A 9,171-nucleotide genomic window follows, 5' to 3' on the forward strand; every position below is an offset into this window, starting at 1 on the left:
GCCCTGCCCTGTGACCCCCCCAGCCAGCCCTGCCCTTGACCCCCCAGCCAGCCCTGTGACCCCCCCAGCCAGCCAGCCCTGCCCTGTGACCCCCCCAGCCAGCCAGCCCTGCCCAGTGCCCCCCCAGCCCGCCAGCCCTGCCCTGTGACCCCCCGCCAGCCCTGCCCTGCCCTGCCCTGTGACCCCCCCAGCCAGCCCGCCAGCCCAGCACGCCTTGCTCAGCTGGGCCAGCATGTTCCTGTCCCAGCCCAGCCCCCGCTTCATGCCCTGCTCTGTGGCTGGGGAAGCAGGAGTCCTGTTGGCTGGAATGAGACATTCGATGCAGCCTCCAGCATCCTCAAGCAGAGTCACTTAGGGCTCTGCCAGGCGCCACCTCCAGGTCCCCCTCACAGTCCAGGGCCAAGCCTTTGCCCTCCTCCTCCTCCACGTGGGCCCACTGGGACAGCCGCAGCCACCGGGCCCATCCAGGCCTGCTCATCACCTTGCCCACCCGGTGGCCCTGCAGTAATGGAGGAAGGCAGGCTCGGGCTGCAGGGCAGGGCCCGGGAGAGCATGCTTAGGCTGGGATAGACTGTCACTGCTTTGCACAGTCCTGAACCATAGGGGCCCTCGCCAGGTTGTCTAGTCCAGCCCCCTGCACTGAGGCAGGACTCCTGGACCATCCCTGACGGGTTTGTCTGACCTGCTCTGAAACACCTCCAGGGCCAGAGATTCCACCACCTCCCTGGGCCGCTTGTTCCAGGCATAACCACCCTGAGAGCGAGGAGGGAGTTTTTCCTAATCTCCAACCTAAACCGCCCCTGCTGCAGTTTCAGCCCATTGCTTCTTGTCCTGTCCTCTGAGGTTAAGGAGAACAAATTTTCTTCCTCCTCCTTTTACATACTTGAAAACTGGTATCAGGTCCCCGCTCAGTCTTCTCTTCTCCAGACTAAACAACGCCAATGTTTTCAATCTTCCGTCACAGCTCATGTTCTCTGGACCTTTAGTCATTTTGTTGCTCTTCTCTGGACTTTCTCCAGTTTGTCCCCATCTTTACTGAAATGTGGCGCCCAGAACTGGACACAATACTCCAGATGAGGCCTAATCAGTGCTGAGTAGAGCGGAAGAATTACTGCTTGTGTGTTTCAGAGGAACAGCCGTGTTAGTCTGTATTCGCAAAAAGAAAAGGAGTACTTGTGGCACCTTAGAGACTAACCAATTTATTTGAGCATGAGCTTTCGTGAGCAGCTCTGCTAATACAGCCCAGAATGCCAGAATGATGTTCACTTTTTTTTTTTGCAACTACATTACACTGTTGACTCATATTTAGTTTGTGATCTACTGTAACCCCAGATGCTTTTTGGCAGTACTGCTTCCTAGGCAGCCATTGTCCATTTTATATTTGTGCAGTTGATTGTTCCTGCGTAAGTGCAGTGCTTTGTCCTTATTGAATTTCATCCTGTTTATTTCAGACCATTTCTCCAGTTTGCCCAGATTATTTTGAATTGCAATCCTTTCCTCCAAAGCGTTTGCAACCCCTCCCAGCTTGGTATAGTCCACAAACTTTATAAATGTGCTCACCATGCCATTATCTAGATCTGCGCTTCTCAAACTTCATTGCACTGCGACCTCCTTCTGAAAACAAAAATTACTGCACAACCCCAGGAGGGGGGAACAAAGCCTGAGTCTGCCTGATTCCCACTGCCCCAGGTGGGGAGCTGGAGTCAAAGCAAAAGCCTAAGCCCCACTGCCCTGGGCAGGGTAGGGGTCAAAGCCGAAGCCCAAGGGCTTCAGCCATGGCCAGAGGGCCTGTAACCTGAGCCCCACTGCCCAGGGCTGAATCCCTCGGGCTTTGGCTTCAGCCCCAGCAGTGGGGGCTCAGGCTTTAGCCCTGAGCCCCAGCAAGTCTAAGCCAGCTCTGGTAACCCAAACCCACTTTGGGGTCCCGACCCACAGTTTGAGAACCGCTGATCTAAATAATTGATGAAGATATGGACCAGAACTGGGCCTAGGGCAGATACCTGCAGGTGTTTACTCAATATGCCCTTTCAGCTTGATTGTGAACCATTAATGACTACCCCGAGTATGTTTTTCCGAACAGTGACGCACCAATCTTATAGTAGGTTTGCCTAGGCTACGTTTCCCTAGTTTGTTTATGAGAAGATCCTGTGAGACATTTGATGAATATGCATTACCTTATTTGCATACCAATTTCTCCTCTTTTTCTCTGGTTCCCCATGTCCCCTCTCCCTGCCCTCTACAATGGGCTCCCTGACCCCAGGTCACTGGAATGCTCTCCGCAGCTTAGCCAGGCTGCTGGTTCCACCCGCGGCTCCCAGAACCAGTCACGTGCACTTGGGCCTTTTCACACCCGTAGCACTAGTGCTTGTGGTCAGCTCCTCAGACCTGTCTGTGCCACTTCTCACACAAAGAACGGCTCCTTCCTCAGCGGGTGCTGCTCTGGAGTGTCCTCCTTGGAGCACGGCATCTCCCTTGTGATAAGTATGAATTTTCCCTGGGTGTGAGTGTGACGAAGTGGGGATTTTCCCTTGTTATGTTGTATGTGAGTCTTACTGTTGAGCCTATGTGACTTTTACATGAATACTGTGTGTGCCTCAGTTTCCCTGTGTGCTGCACCAATACCTCGGGGGTGGGAACAGGGGTGTGTGGCTTTGGCTGAGACCTCAGGGGCAGGTGAAGCTTCTCCAACTCCCTGCACCTATGCTGTGACTGGTCCCCCTCGTAACCTGAGACCCAGGAAGGGGATTTAACCAGGTGACGACCAAGTGACTCTTTGCCTGGGAAGGCGAGACAAAGACAAGGAGGAGGAGCAATGGGGGTGTCTGAGGTTTGGTTGCAGGAAGTCGGCAGTCGCTTGGGGGGACTGGAAGAGGGGGAGGCCAGGGCTTCTGGGCCAGGACTCCCCAAGATGGATTTGGCTGAAAGTCACTGATTTTTGTGCTAATAAGTTCCGTTTTACACGGGCTGAGAGTCACGTCTAACTGCAGAGCTGGGGTGCAGGGCCCTCTAAACAGAAGGTTTATTAGTCGACAGGAACACAGCGTAGAACAGAACTGGTCTAGGGAGCAGGCCAGTCTCTGATCGCCCCCACCTTGGCCAGCTCTGACTTTAGGCAGCCGCTCCCCACCTTGCAGCCCAGGTACGACACCTCTGCCATCCCCACCTTGCACGTCCCAGTTTTAACTGTCAGCCCTGCATCCCGGAGGCAACCCAGCCCCCTCTTCACCTGGGACACGTGGTCCTCCCAGGTCTGGCTAATGACACAAATATCATCAATGGCCGCTAGGGTACAATTCTCCGTCCCCCTCCTGTAAGTGATCCACGTGGCACTGGCAGGTGACTGGCACCTCCTTGAGTCTGAAAGGTAGGACCAGGGATTTGTACAGCCCCAAAAGGGTGACAAAAGCAGGTTTAAACCTGACATCTGGATCCAAAGACACCTGCCAGTAGCCTTTGGTGAGATCGCTGGTCATGGGGTAACAAGTCCCCCTGCAACTTGTGTAGGATCTCATCAGGCCTAGGTATGGGCAGGAACCAGACATGATGATGGCATTGAGCTTCTGATAGGCCACATAGAAATGGATTGACCCGTCTTTCCTGGGGACCAGCACCATGGGGCTGGTGGGTGGCTGGATCGCCCCTAAAGCCAGCATGTCTCTGACCTGTCCCTCCAGGACCTGTGCTGTGTTTCCCGTTACTCTGAGTGGAGAACACCTGATGGGAGGCTGGCTTCTGGCTCCACCCAGTGGACAGCTCGGTTAGTGAGCTGAGGCTGGTTGGAAAACAGCCGTTGGTACAAAGAAAAGGAGTACTTGGGGCACCTTAGAGACTAACCAATTTATTTGAGCATAAGCTTTCGTGAGCTGCAGCTCACTTCATCGGATGCATACTGTGGAAAGTGTAGAAGATCTTTTTATACACACAAAGCATGAAAAAATACCTCCCCCCACCCCACTCTCCTGCTGGTAATAGCTTATCTAAAGTGATCATTCTCCTTACAATGTGTATGATAATCAAGTTGGGCCATTTCCAGCACAAATCCAGGTTTTCTCACCCCCCCCCCCAACACACACACACACAAACCCACTCTCCTGCTGGTAATAGCTTATCTAAAGTGACCACTCTCCTTACAATGTGTATGATAATCAAGGTGGGCCATTTCCAGCACAAATCCAGGGTTTAACTGTTGGTACGAATGCAGCATCTCTCTGATCCCTGCCTGCTGAGCAGGGGTTAGCTGGTCACAGGCCCTCTCAGAGGTCCAGAGAGGCCCGGGCCCCTTCCAGCTTTTGAGGCCCCTAGCTATAATAAAAACTAAAAATGACAACACATGAAAACAAAATAAGTGTGAGACATAATTTGAATATTTTTTTATTTAACAAATGCTTTTCTAGCCTTTTTCTGTGCAAATGCACTAATTATTGAGGAAAAATCTAATCGTGGTTTGTTTATATAATCAGCTGATCTGAGAGGATACGTTCATTACCGTCTAATCTTGTGCCATCAGAACCGATATATTTTTATTAATATTTATGAACATTTTTAACTCTTTAATATGATAAAATCTGTATCAGTTAACAAAAAAATTATGTCTTTTACCAAATCACATCTCTTCTTTGCTTAAATCTGCAGCTCTAAGCTGAGAGTGTGTGTCACATTGTTATGCTTATAAACAGCACACAGGATCTTTTTCAGGGGAAAAGACAATACACCACGTTTATTGAAAATACAAGTTAGCATATACATTCAATCACACACACACACACACAAACACAAAAAGAACAGGAGTACTTGTGGCACCTTAGAGACTAACAAATTTATTTGAGCATAAGCTTTGATGGGCTACAGCCCACTTCATCGGACGCATAGAATGGAACATATAGTAAGAAGATAGATTATATATATATATGTACAGAGAAGGTGGAAGTTGCCGTACAAACTGTAAGAGGCTAATGAATTAAGATGAGCTGTTATCAGCAGGAGAAAAAAACTTTTGTAGTGACAATCAAAATGGCCCATGTAGACAGTTGACAAGAAGGTGTGAGGATACGTAACTTGGGGAAATAGATTCAATATGTGTAATGACCCAGCCACTCCCAGTCTCTATTCAAACCCAAGTTAATGGTATCTAGTTTGCATATTAATTCAAGCTCAACAGTTTCTCGCTGGAGTCTGTTTTTGAAGCTTTTCTGTTGCAAAATTGCCACCCTTAAGTCTTTTACTGAGTGGCCAGAGAGGTTGAAGTGTTTTTGAATGTTATGATTCCTGATGTCAGATTTGTGTCCATTTATTCTTTTGCGTAGAGACTGTCCGGTTTGGCCAATGTACATGGCAGAGGGGCATTGCTGGCACAGGATGGCATATATCACATTGGTAGATGTGTAGGTAACCAAGCCCCTGATGGGCGTGGTTGATGTGATTAGGTCCTATGATGGTGTCTCTTGAATAAATATGTGGACACAGTTGGCATTGGGCTTTGTTTCAAGGATAGGTTCCTGGGTTAGTGTTTTTGTTGTGTGGTGTGTGGTTGCTGGAGAGTATTTGCTTCAGGTTGGGGGGGCTGTCTGTACGCGAGGACTGGTCTGTCTCCCAAGATCTGTGGGAGTGAGGGATCACACACACAGAGGTCCTGCAGATGGTCTTATAGTTACCAGTCTGTCGTAGCTCGAGTCAATCTAATGGCCAGTTAGACTGAGCACGGGTGAGAAGATGGGCTCCGTCGGTCGTGATCCGATGCTCCGAGGCTTTGCAGGACTGAACCCAGAGTCTTATGGCAAAACGCCCCAGCTTTATATTTGTAAATTCCCACTTTAGTGTATGCATTTTGCAATGTCATTCTGTAATTGTTAGTCCTTAAGTGGTATTAATCTTGGGGTTTTCCACTGTTCTCTCTTATTTGTTGTCTCGCCTTCAGGGGTGTTTGCCTCACCTCTGAAGTTGTCAGTGCTGCTAACTTGTTTAGCATCAGCTACAGTGGAAGTTTTCTGATTATTTCCTGCTGTCTCTCCGAGTCTCTCACTTCTTCTTGACCATCTGGACATTTGTGATGGCTTTCACACTCATCCTTACCCATGCACACATCCTTTATTCACTCCAAACAATTTTACAGAGAATTTCAGACAGGATAACATTTTAGAAAGGGTTATATGGTTACTAAAGGGACTACAAAAGAACCCTACACAACTTCGTTTGCAATGCAGATAAGAAACAAGACCTTATAGTAAATACTATAATGAAAACTTCTCCTAAAACAAAAGGTGACCAGAATCAGCTATAAGGACTGCTTTGGTCTGTTCCTGCCTTAACATCAGTTCAGACACAGGCCGCCTGTTTGATACGTTTCTACCAACGGCCCATTAGGCCGTTCCTTTCTGCTGTTCAAAAAGGGTGGCTGGCAGGATATGGTCAAACCCTACATCAATACATTTAATACATGCTACATTATTATATCCTTCATTCTAAATTATACAAAATACAAACATAAAATCCTTCTACTACAACATTTTGGCCCGATAGGGATGCGCATAAAAACAAGTTGCAAAACTTATCAAATGCCAAAAAATTAACAAGTGTCTAAATCTGAGGCCCTCTTTGAGCTTGAGGCCAAGGCCAAATGGCCCTCCTCCCACTTGGCCTTGGCCGGACAGAGAGGGGAATTGATTCCAGCAAGAGCCAGGCTCCTGTCTCAGGGAAGAGACCCACCAGGGTCTCTTCCCCCTTCTCCCCCTGGCCACACACGGCCAGGACCAGCCTCTCCCTGTCTCAGTACGGCTCCATCACGTTGACCTGGTCCCCCTGGTGGCTGTGAGCCCGGTTGGGCAGTTCCACCACATTGTTCTCATTCAGCTGCTGGATGACCTTGAAGGGCCCGTCCCAGGCAGCTTGCAGCTTATTCTTCCTCACCTGGTCGCTGGTGCCATAGGCTGAGCGGTTGTACCAGACCTTCTGCCTCCCTTGGGCCCTGGCTAGGTTCTCCCTGGCCGGACCCAGGAGCTCAGTGAGCTGTTCCCGGAAAGTCAGTCCATGCTCCAGCACTGATTCTCCATCGGGGGAGGCCTTCCCCTCCCATCCATCCCCCACCAAGTCCAGGGCCACCTTCTGAAAAGGCTCCTCTATGGCAGGCAGGTGCCCCAAGGCTGCTTTACCCTTGTCCCAGGCCTTTTGCACTCTGGACAAGGCAGCCCTGGTTGGCAGCTGTCCTGCCCTGGCTGTGGTTCTCCACACTCAGCTGGGGTCTCCGATCCCCCTGGGCTCAGCTTTGCCCCGATGTCCCAGTGAGGGCAGACAAGGAGCCCGCTGCTTTGCTCACAGCATCAGAGCCAGCGTGAACCCCCTCCCTCATGTGCAGGGGGGCAGGGAGCAACTCTCTGTCCCACTCAGCCCCAGGGGGCTGGTTACAGGCAGGCAGGTAGCCTGAGCCTAGCAGCTCCTCCCCCCTGCCAGCCAGGTCATCTGCATTTTCACTGACCATTTCCCTCTCCACCGATTGGGTCCCTGGATTCAAATTCAAACCCTTGGCCGTTACAGGAGCAGGGCCTGGATCCTGTCCCAAAGAGACACAGTCACCCCACAACAGGGTCTCACAGCCGATATCCTGGAGAACCCCAACTACCAGCCAGCCCCACCCCTCCTGGGTCTGCACAGGGATCTGGGCCATAGGCAGGGCAAGAGGCTTCATCCCTGGGACCGTCACCAGGTCACACAGCCCCTCAGCATCTGGTGAGGCTGCACCACCTGGGAACTGACAACAGTTCTCTCTGTTGCCAGGGTCTTGCCATCCCAGGAATGTCTCCCCATTGACCATCACCTCCTGCTCCCACTGGGGGTCCGCGGGGCCTGAGCCCAGGAGAGTCCATGCCAACACATATGCTGGGGCCGGGAGTGAGAGCCAGTCTGCCCCCCACAACCCCCTGATCTGGCTAAACAGCTCTATGTCCTTGGGACCCAGAAGGGGGGCTAGACACGGAGCCTTTCCGCAGGGCCAGCCTGGTTCCAATTGCCAGCCTTCCCAAAGGCCATGAGACAGGCCTCTATATCTCCCGCTCCTGAACCCGGGGCAGCAATTTAGTGTTGAGGTTCCCTGCAGGATTGGCACCCCGGGGTCCATCCCCACTCACCCCTGGGCGGATCCTTCTGCCTCTCAGCTCAGCCATCGCCAGTTCCTGCTGCTGCTATCTCTCCTGCTGTTCTGCCTCATGCCTTCCCTGTCTCTCATGGTCCTCCGACCCCTTTGATCTCAGCTCCAATTCCATCTGTATCAGATCCACCGAAGGGGACACGGGTCTCTGGGATACCTGGCTGCTCCTAGCCTCTCTTCTGGCCCCAGCTGGGTCAGGTATCGATGGGAGCCCTAGGGCTGCCTGGCTGCTCCCAGCCTCTCTCGCCCCCAGCTGGGTCAGAAACCAGCTCCTTAGAGCGATCCTCCTCTTCCAACTGAGCAATCAGCTGTGCCTTAGGGAGCTTTCCAATGCCCAGCCCTCTCTCTGCACAGCTCTACAATGTCCTTCTTAAGGGGATGGTGATAGGCCATCTCCACGCTGTTCCCAAGTGATCACGGCCTCACAGACCTGTGCTCTCTCAGCTCCCCACGATCCCTGGGAGGAACCGCTTCCTTCCCGGGGGTCCACTCTCTCTGGGGTTAAGCCGTAGACTCCTCCGCCTCCTGGAACCCCACCTCTCGGAGACTTCAGCACGCCTGCTAATCCCCCTTCGTTCTACTGCTCCCCAGTCATTTACTGCAGGATGCTCAGTCCATGGGGTGCTGTTTATCCCACTGCTACCATCAGTTGTCACGGAGTCACTGAGGCGATGCTCTGGAACTGCTCCATACGAAGCCAGCCAGGACTCCGGGGGAGCTTCCTCCCTCTGAGCAGACTGTCTCCAGGGCAAGAAGATTACACAGCTTTGACCTTCCTGGGTCTGACCTGGGAGCATTCAGCATCTCTTTCCACACCGTGCACTTCCGCAGCAAGTCCTCCCAGGAGGGGCTCCTGGGGAAGCCAGGGGGCCATGTACCCCAACTCCGCAGTCAGACGTGACTCTCAGCCAGCCAGTAAAACAGAGGTTTATTAGTCAATAGGAACACAGCATAGAATAGAACTTCTTAGCACAGAAATCAGTGACTTTCAGCCAAGTCCATCTTGGGGAGTCCTGGGCCAGACGCCCTGGACT

Source organism: Lepidochelys kempii, chromosome 4 (genome assembly GCF_965140285.1).
Source record: "Lepidochelys kempii isolate rLepKem1 chromosome 4, rLepKem1.hap1, whole genome shotgun sequence".
NCBI lineage: Eukaryota > Metazoa > Chordata > Testudines > Cheloniidae > Lepidochelys > Lepidochelys kempii.